Below are 8,840 nucleotides of genomic sequence, written 5' to 3' on the forward strand. Positions count from 1 at the left end.
CTGGGGGCCACCATTTTCATAGAGCCGCATTCCTTTTCTTCCTGGTTCTCGTTGTGAAGGGTCTACTCCTCCCACTCAGGCATGAGCAGCATCAAAGCAGGGAGAGATGTGGTTTTGCCCCCCATTGTGTCTCCATAGTGCCTGGCACACAGGCTCTCAACTAACATTGGCCCATGAATGAATAAATGAAAGGGTCTCATGAACACCAGAGAGGTTCCTAGGTCACCTGTGTGTGTTTTAAGAGGGACTTGGGCTTCCCTGGTGGCGCAGTGGTGAAGAATCCGCCTGCTAATGCAGGGGACACGGGTTTGATCCCTGGTCCGGGAAGATCCCACATGCCGCGGAGCAACTAAGCCCGTGTGCCACAACTACTGAGCCTGCGTGACACAACTACTGAAGCCCACGTGCCTAGAGCCTGTGCTCCGCAACAAGAGAAGCCACCGCAATGAGACGCCTGCCCACCACAAGGAAGAGTAGCCCCCACCCACCGCAACTAGAGAAAGCCCGCGCGCAACAACGAAGAGCCAACACAGTCAAAAATAAATAAATAAATAAAAACTAAATTAAAAAAAAAAAAATAGGGACTTAATTTTTTTTTAGCGCAGTTTTAGGTTCACAGCAAAATTGAGAGGAAGATATGGAGAGTTCCCACATACACCTGCCACCACACAGGCTTAGCCTCCCCATTATCTACATCCCCAGCAGAGTGATACATGTGTCACAACTGATGAACCTATATCGACACATCATCATCACCCAAAGTCCATAGTTTACATCAGGGTTCATTCCTGGTGTTGTATATTCTATGGGTTTGGACAAATGTATAATGACATGTATCCATCTGTATAGTATCATACAGAGTGTTTTCACTGCCTTAAAAATTCTCTGTGGTCTGCCTATTTATCCCTCCTTCCCCCAACTCCTGACCACCAGTGATCTTTTTACTGTCTCCATAGTTTTGCCTTTCCCAGAATGTCATAGAGTTCGAATCATACAGTATGCAGCCTTTTCAGATTGTCTCTTTATCTTAGTAATATACAGTTAAGATTCCTCCATATCCTTTCATAGCTTGATAGCTCCTTTTTTTTTTTTTTAAGCATTGAATAATATTCCATTGTCTAGATGTACTACAGTTTAGTTATCCGTTCACCTACTGAAGGGCCCTTTTGTTGCTTCCAAGTTTTAACAATTATAAATAAACAGCTTTACAGTGCTATAAACAGTGTACAGGTTTTTGTGCGGACGTAAGTTTTCAACTCATTTGTGTAAATACCAAGGAGCGCGATTGCTGGATCATATGGTAAGAGTATGTTTAGTTTTGTAAGAAACTGCCAAGCTGTCTTCCAAAGTGGCTGTACCACTTTGCATTCCCACCAGCAGTGAATGAGAGAGTTCCTGTTATTTTTACATTCTCGCCAGCATTGGATGTTGTCAGGGTTCCAGGTATTGGCCATTCTAATAGGTATGTAGTACTGTCTCATTATTGCTTTAATTTACACTTCCCTGATGGCATGTGATGTAGAGCATCTTTTCACATGCCCGTTTGCCATCTGTATATCTTCTTCGGTGAGGTGTGCTTACCTGTGTTTTAATGACTCCAAATCTTAATCTTCTGAAGGTAGAACAAGAAGGAATGTTCTGAGAACTCTCCTTTGGAGCTACCTGGAAACTGCCTGATGACGTGGAATAGTCACTGATGTTTACTTTACCTGTCCTGTTTCACTTATCACATCGGGCACCCACACTGCCCCCGACTTAGCATGTAGAGCATAGGAGCTAATATAGACCAAAGTGCCTTGGTCAATATGAAGTGTTAAACAAAAAGATAGAACAGATATTAGGTATTAGTATATTATAGTACCAGTGGAGTCCCTGACTTTAAAAAAAGCTCATTAAAAAGTCAGAGTTAAGGTACAGCTAGACTAGGGAGCAGTTATTTGCATTATAAGAACGTCTTCACTTGGCAAATAAAGCCTACAGAGGTGGATTAAAAAGTAGTCTGCTCTAGCAACTTTAAAAATGCAGTGTAATTTACAGTTAAAAAATATTTTCTGAATTTAGAAGTAATTATTGTAAGGCTAAATCTGTCGGATCAATCTATGTTTGTGTGTGCTTGTATGTGTGTGGTGAGTGTGGGGTTGTTCCTGAACAGGCTTTTGGTTCATCTGATAGGGGTCATAGACTTGGCCATACACATCCAGAGCTCAGATCATGTCCCTCAGAGCCGGGTATATCTGTAAAATAGGCATAATAAAACTATGAGCAGGGTTGGGAAGATATATGTGAAGTGCGCTGAATAATGGCCTCCAAAGATATTAGACCATAATCCCTGGAACCTGTAAATTTTAAATTATTTGGAAAAAGGATCTTTGCAGTTATGATTAAGTAAAAGATCTTGAGCTGGGGAGACTATTTTGAATTACCTGAGCGAGCTCTAACTATAATCACATGTGTCCTTATTAGAGGGAGACAGAGGGAGATTTGACCACACACAGAGGAGAAGGTGATGTGAAGATGGAGGAAAGAGAGATTCTAAGATGCTGGCCTTGAAGATTGGAATGACGTGGCCACAAGCCAAGGAATGCTGACTTGTGGATTCTCTCCTAGAGCCTCTGGAAGGAGTGTGGCCCTGCTGACACATTGATTTTGGCCCAGGGACACTGATTTCAGATGTCTGGTCTCCAGAACCCTGAGAGAATACATTTCTGTTGTTTTAAGCCACCAAGTTTGTGTAGTTTTTGATAGTAACCATAGGAAACTTTATACAATATATAAATCAAATAGCACAGTGCCTGGATGCAGAAAGTGTTTAGGAATCCAACAGATCTTGGTTTGAATTATCTCCTCATCCACTTGCTATGTGACTTTGGAGAAATTATTTAATCTCAGTCTAAACTTTAGTTTTTTCACCTGTAAAATGGGAATAACAGCAACTGTTTCACAGGATTATGATGATGATTAAATCAAAAAGCGTACAGTGCTTAGGATAGAGCAGAATTCCCCAGCCTTGGCACTATTTTGGGCTGGGTAATTCTGTGTTGTGCTGGGCATTGCAGGATGTTTAGCAGCATCCCTGACCTTTACACACTCAATGCCACGGTACCCCTCACCACAGTGGTGATGCGCAAAAATGTTCCCAGGCATCGCCACATATTCCCTGGGGGGCAAAATTGCCCTGGATGAGAACCACTGGTATGGAACCTGAGTCATAGAAAGTGCTCAACACACAGTAACTGTTACTATTTGCTGAATGAGTGGGTCTTTTAGGAGGGAAGTGGAGCATGGTGCTTAAGAGCATGGGCTCTGGTCTCAGACTGTCCGGGTTCTGATCCCAACTGTACCGCTTAACCAGCTCTGTGACCTCAGGCACATCATTCAACATCTCCGTGCCTCTGTTTCTCATCTGCAAAAAGGGAAAATAATATCTACTTCATAGGGCTACTGTAAGGATTAGATGAGATGATCCGGATACAGCATTTAGAATGGAGTCTGTCATATTGTAAACCTCAATAATAATAATAACAATTGCTACTGTTGTTTACTATCTCTGAACAAGCAGTTGGGAATCAGAATGTGAACACAGCTTGGGTTGGTCTTGCCCAAGAATGAGGCAGCCCTTCCTAACTTTACCCTCAATCCCAGCTCTGCAGGAAGTCTGTGCAGCTTGCCTCCTGTCCCAGCAGCTTCTTGGGGGCCTGGTCATAGCAATTAATTGATCACCGCATTTAGAAGGAGTCTGTGTCATGGGCAGAATTTGCCCATACTACTGTTTTCATCCTGGCCTGGTCAGCCCTCTGCAGAGGTAGTGCATGGGCAGAGGGCAGTCCTGTCTTCCAGGCTTCTCATATAGAGGTGGCTCTGAGGATGCTTGAGGCCAGACATATGGCCAAGGGGGCCAGGATTCCATGTTTAATAGTAAAGATGGCATGTGATGTAACGTTCCTTGTGGGGTACTGACCCCGGCACTATATGTGTGCTGGGAACTTAAATTCCTGCTGTCTGTTACCTCAGAGCCGAATAGGAATACAGACCAAAAAACACGGGCAAGTGCTCGCAGGACCGTGATCTAAATATGCTGATGGCGGAGGCACAGGTGCTTGGCATGCATCTAGGGCAGTAGTTAACCCCATTCTGGGGTGCTGGATTAATCAGGGTCTGGTTCAGCTGCATAAAACAATAATATACAAAATAACAGAGGTAAGAAAATTTATTTCTCTCTTACTGCAAAAGCAGTCTTGAGTTAGGCAGCCCAGGGTGATTGATAGGATGCACCATCAGCTGTTAAGCCCTAGTCCACAGCTTAATGTTCCTTAACCCCAGTCATTGTTTAAAAACTAAACTTTTTTTTTTATTGGTAATTATATTCTTTTTTTTAAAAAAATAAATTTATTTATTTATTTTTGGCTGCACTCGGTCTTCGTTGCTGTGCGCGGGCTTTCTCTAGTTGTGGCGAGCGGGGGCTACTCTTCATTGCGGTGGCTTCTCTTGTTGCGGAGCACGGGCTCTAGGCGCGCGGGCTTCAGTAGTTGTGGCTCATGGGCTCTAGAGCGCAAGCTCAGTAGCTGTGGCGCACGGGCTTAGTTGCTCCGTGGCATGTGGGATCTTCCCGGATCAGGGCTTGAATCCGTGTCCCCTGCATTGGCAGGCAGATTCTTAACCACTACACCACCAGGGAAGTCCCAATTATATTCTTTTTGTTGTTGTTCTTTTCTCTTTTTTTTGAATGTTATTTATTTATTTATTTTATACAGCAGGTTCTTATTAGTTATCAATTTTACACATATTGGTGTATATATGTCCATCCCAATCTCCTAATTCATCCTAAAAACTAAACTTAATTTTAACTGACTTGATCCCTATCCTAAACTTAACCCTAACTTCAACCCAACCCTAATCCTAACCCTACTCTAACCTGATTCCTAACCTTACCCTTCAGGCTAACCCTACCCCTACCTCAAACTCAACCTGAATGCCAACTCTAGCCCCAATCTCCCTCTAATCTTAACCCTAACTGTAACCCTGCCCTAATGTTAACCTTAACTTTAACCCTAAATCCAATCACAACTCCAACCTTGTATTAGTCAGGTTCTCCAGAGAAACAGAACCAATTAGATGTGTATATATAAAGAAAGATGTATTTTCAGGAATTGGCTTACATGATTATGGAGGATGGCAAGTCCAACATCTCCAGGGAGAGCTGGTGTTGCAGCTCAAGTCCAAAGGTTGTCTGCTGGCAGAATTCCCTCTTGCTCAGGAAAGTTCAGTCTTATTCTATTCAGACTGTCAACTGATTAGATGAGGCTCACCCACAGTATGGAGGACAATCTGTTTCACTCAAAGTCACTGCTTTAAACATTAATCTCATGCAAAAACACCCTTACTGGGACTTCCCTGGTGGCACAGTGGTTAAGAATCTGCCTGTCAATGCAGGGGGCAAGGGTTCCATTCCTGGTCCAGGAAGATCCCACATGCCGTGGAGCAACTAAGCCCGTGTGCCACAACTACTGAGTCTGTGCTCTAGAGCCCACGAGCCACAACAACTGAGCCCACATGCTGCAGCTACTGAAGCCCACATGCTCTAAGGCCTGCGTGCCTCGACTACTGAGCCTGTGTGCTGCAACTACTGAAGCCTGCACTCCTAGAGCCTGTGCTCCACAACAAGAGAAGCCACCGCAATGAGAAGCCCACGCACCACAACGAAGAGTAGCCCCTGCTCGACACAACTAGAGAAAGCCCGCGCAGAGCAATGAAGACCCAATGCAGCCAAAAATAAATAAATAAAACAAATAAAAAATTGTATAAAAAAACAAAAACAAAAACACCCTTACAGGCACAGACACATTCAGAGTAATGTTTAACCACATATCTGGACACCGTGGCCCAGCCAAGTTGACACATAAAATTAACCATCACAAACCTCAACCCAAATCCCAGCCCTAATCCTAATCTTCTCCACAAAGAGATCATTCTCCCTACCAAGCTGATACCTCTGCAGATAGGCTGGTTGACATGATGCAAGGGGCCCACTTGGTGGGTGGAGTGGGTGTGGACACAATGGGCCTCATGAAGGCAGCCTGCCTTGGCACAGGGGGTTAATAGCCGGTGGGGAGGGGAGTGCAGAACCACAGCAGGAACGTTATGTTCTCAGACCCAGGCCCACCAGGCAGCAAACACTGGTGGTATTTGCTGTATAAAGTGGTGTAACTTCAGAATGCTATTTTACCATTTGGCCTTCATGTTGAGTTTAAGTACAATGGTAGCAAATTTTGCTGATTTTTATTTCACAGGCTTAGATTTAATGGGTTTTGAATTCATCTTCTCAACCTATGTAAATAATCTACTGTGGCCTCAAATCCAGCAATTTTTATAAGAGGACTGTGGTGTGGTTTTTTTTTTTCTTTTGAGGACGGTAATTTTTGTAGGAGGATTTTATACCAGCTTCTGTTAGCGCTGGCTCACTGGGCATGGACCCAATAGAAGATTCAAATGAAGAATGAAAGAGCATTAGTGAAATTCATAGGAACAAGGAACACTTTTTAGAGAGCAGAAGAAAAGCAATAGATGGCCCTGTTTTGGTACAATTCAACAAATGTTTTTTTGGATACATGCAAAGAACTGGGATCAGCACTGCAGGAAATCAGATACAAGAGAAATGGTTACCAGGCATGGGGATGGGGAAACTGGAGAGGAGGTGGCAGGATCAACACACAAATCACTTCCCACACCCTCATTCTGTGCTTCAGTGTTACAGTATCAGAAAGGCCTTCCTGTGCACTCTACGAAAAAAGACAACCCTCCTGTATGAGCCCAAGTCCCACGGGAAACAGACGGCACATTCCACAAGGATTTTGAAGAACATTAATGAAGAGCTGGGAGTAGGGAAAGGAAACTAGGGATAGTGAGGCACCCAGGGACCAGCTTCACTGAGAAGCTGTTCCCAATCCCAGGCCTGAAGAGGTAGGAGGCGGGAATGGGGGTATCAGCGTCTCATTAGAGCTGGAGTGGCCTAAGAGGCACTGTTGTCTAGAGCTGCAGTCCTGAAGGGATGCCAGGACCGAGGACAAGAGGAAGCTGAGAAGACGTTCCCAGACTTCCCTCTCCTCCCACCAATGGTGTGTTGAAACTGGCTTATACTGGTTCATCAGGGCCCACAGTAAGCATCTCTTTCCAACTCCGACATCAAGATGGCTGTTTGAAATCTCTCAAGGTGGAGTATTTACACCACAGAAATGGGCAAATGCTACAAATCAGGTTGCTTTTCCTTGGAGAGCTGGCTGATAAACATTTACTACCACACCACTGCCATCCACTCTCTCATCTCCTCTTTCTGCCTAAGCCAATAGGAAGGCAGAGGGCCAGGGAGCTTGGGTGAAAGAAGCCTTGTAGGCCAGCCCCTGGGGCATGGAACAGGGCTGAGAGGGAGGACGATGGGTGAATTGTATGGGAGGGAGGGACAGTAAGCAGAGAATAACCAGCACATCTCACTGTCACTTTTGATCCCTTTACCCTGCTGTAATTGTTTTAAGGAACTCATCACCACCGGCCATATTGCAGGTTCATGGTTGACCACCTGGCTCTCTCACTAGAAGGGAAGCTCTTGGAGAAAAGGGACTTTGTTTTCTTTTCTAACATGTCTTTAGTACTTCAAACAGCAGCAGATTCTCAGTAACTTCTTTTTTTAAGTTTCAGATTATTTATTAATCAGTGTAAACCCCAACACAATACACCAACATGATCAAGCATTGAGAGGGGAACTATTTCCTGGTCAAGTGCAAAATTGTGCAGATGGCTTCTGGAAGACCTTCATTCTAAGCAGCTTTCTAGTGAAACATTTCATTTAGAAGTCTGGACCTTCTTTCTTCACTTTGCTTCAATCTACATTCACTGGGTAGAACTTGTATTAATCATTGGGACCCACTTTGTTCCAGGGTTCTGGGTTAATTCTTTGTGTCCCAACTGACATCTGGATTGAACAATGCCAGGCACCAGACACACAGTGCTGCTCCAGTACCTCCTGCTGCAATAAATACGAAGAGGGGGATCAAGCTAGGATGATTCTTGGCCTGACCAATGATCTGGCGGAGCATGGTTGTGACACAGGCCTCGAGTAAATAATTTTGTTGAATGAAAGAGTATAAGGCAGAATTTAAGTGGCTTAAGAGAAGTGCTGGGTTATGCAGAGGAGAGGTTCCATCTAGCGTGGAGGGTGAGGCACCCGTGCAACACCCAGAGAGGAAGGTGTAGCAGGCAGGTGGAGAAACAGAGGTTGGAGCTGAAGATACAACCTGATTGAGGGTTGTGTCAGATTGAGGGCCTGATCATGGAGGATACCAGTCTGCTGGATATCACTGGAAGAACGTCAAAGGAGGGGACAAATGCCAAAGACAAGCCAAAGGAGAGGGGAAGGGAGAACCAAGGAAGCAGACAGAGAAGGTCCAGACAGGGAAACAGGCAAATGAGCATGAGGTGTGGAATTTGAGGAAGGAGCCTGTCAGAGAGAAGGAAGTGAGTGATGCCAGTAAAAATTGGCATTTAGTTAACACTCAACCCATATTTGTGCTGAATGAGGTCGAAATGAAGCCTGAGATATGTCCACTAGACTGTATAATGAGGAAATTACTTGTGACCTACATGAGTCATTTTAATAAAGAGGTGGATTCAGAAGTCAGGTTCCAGTGAGTTGAGGAGTGAATGGATCACTTTAAAAATTAAGTATAATGCTACAACACAGATGAAACTTGAAAACATGCTAAGTAAAAAAAGCCAGTCGCAAAAGACCATGTATTGTGTGATTGCACAACTCTGTGAATATACTAAAAACCATTGAATTGTATACTTTA

At 44.2% G+C, this 8,840-nt stretch overlaps 1 pseudogene; it reads right to left on the minus strand.

Annotated features, from left to right (window-relative positions):
• Positions 1 to 7,837: 7,837 nt before the first annotated feature.
• Positions 7,838 to 8,087, minus strand: LOC133087762 (cytochrome c oxidase subunit NDUFA4-like; annotated as a pseudogene).
• Between the last annotated feature and the right edge of the window lie 753 nt (positions 8,088 to 8,840).

This window comes from Eubalaena glacialis, chromosome 3 (assembly GCF_028564815.1).
Source record: "Eubalaena glacialis isolate mEubGla1 chromosome 3, mEubGla1.1.hap2.+ XY, whole genome shotgun sequence".
NCBI classification, from domain to species: Eukaryota; Metazoa; Chordata; class Mammalia; order Artiodactyla; family Balaenidae; genus Eubalaena; species Eubalaena glacialis.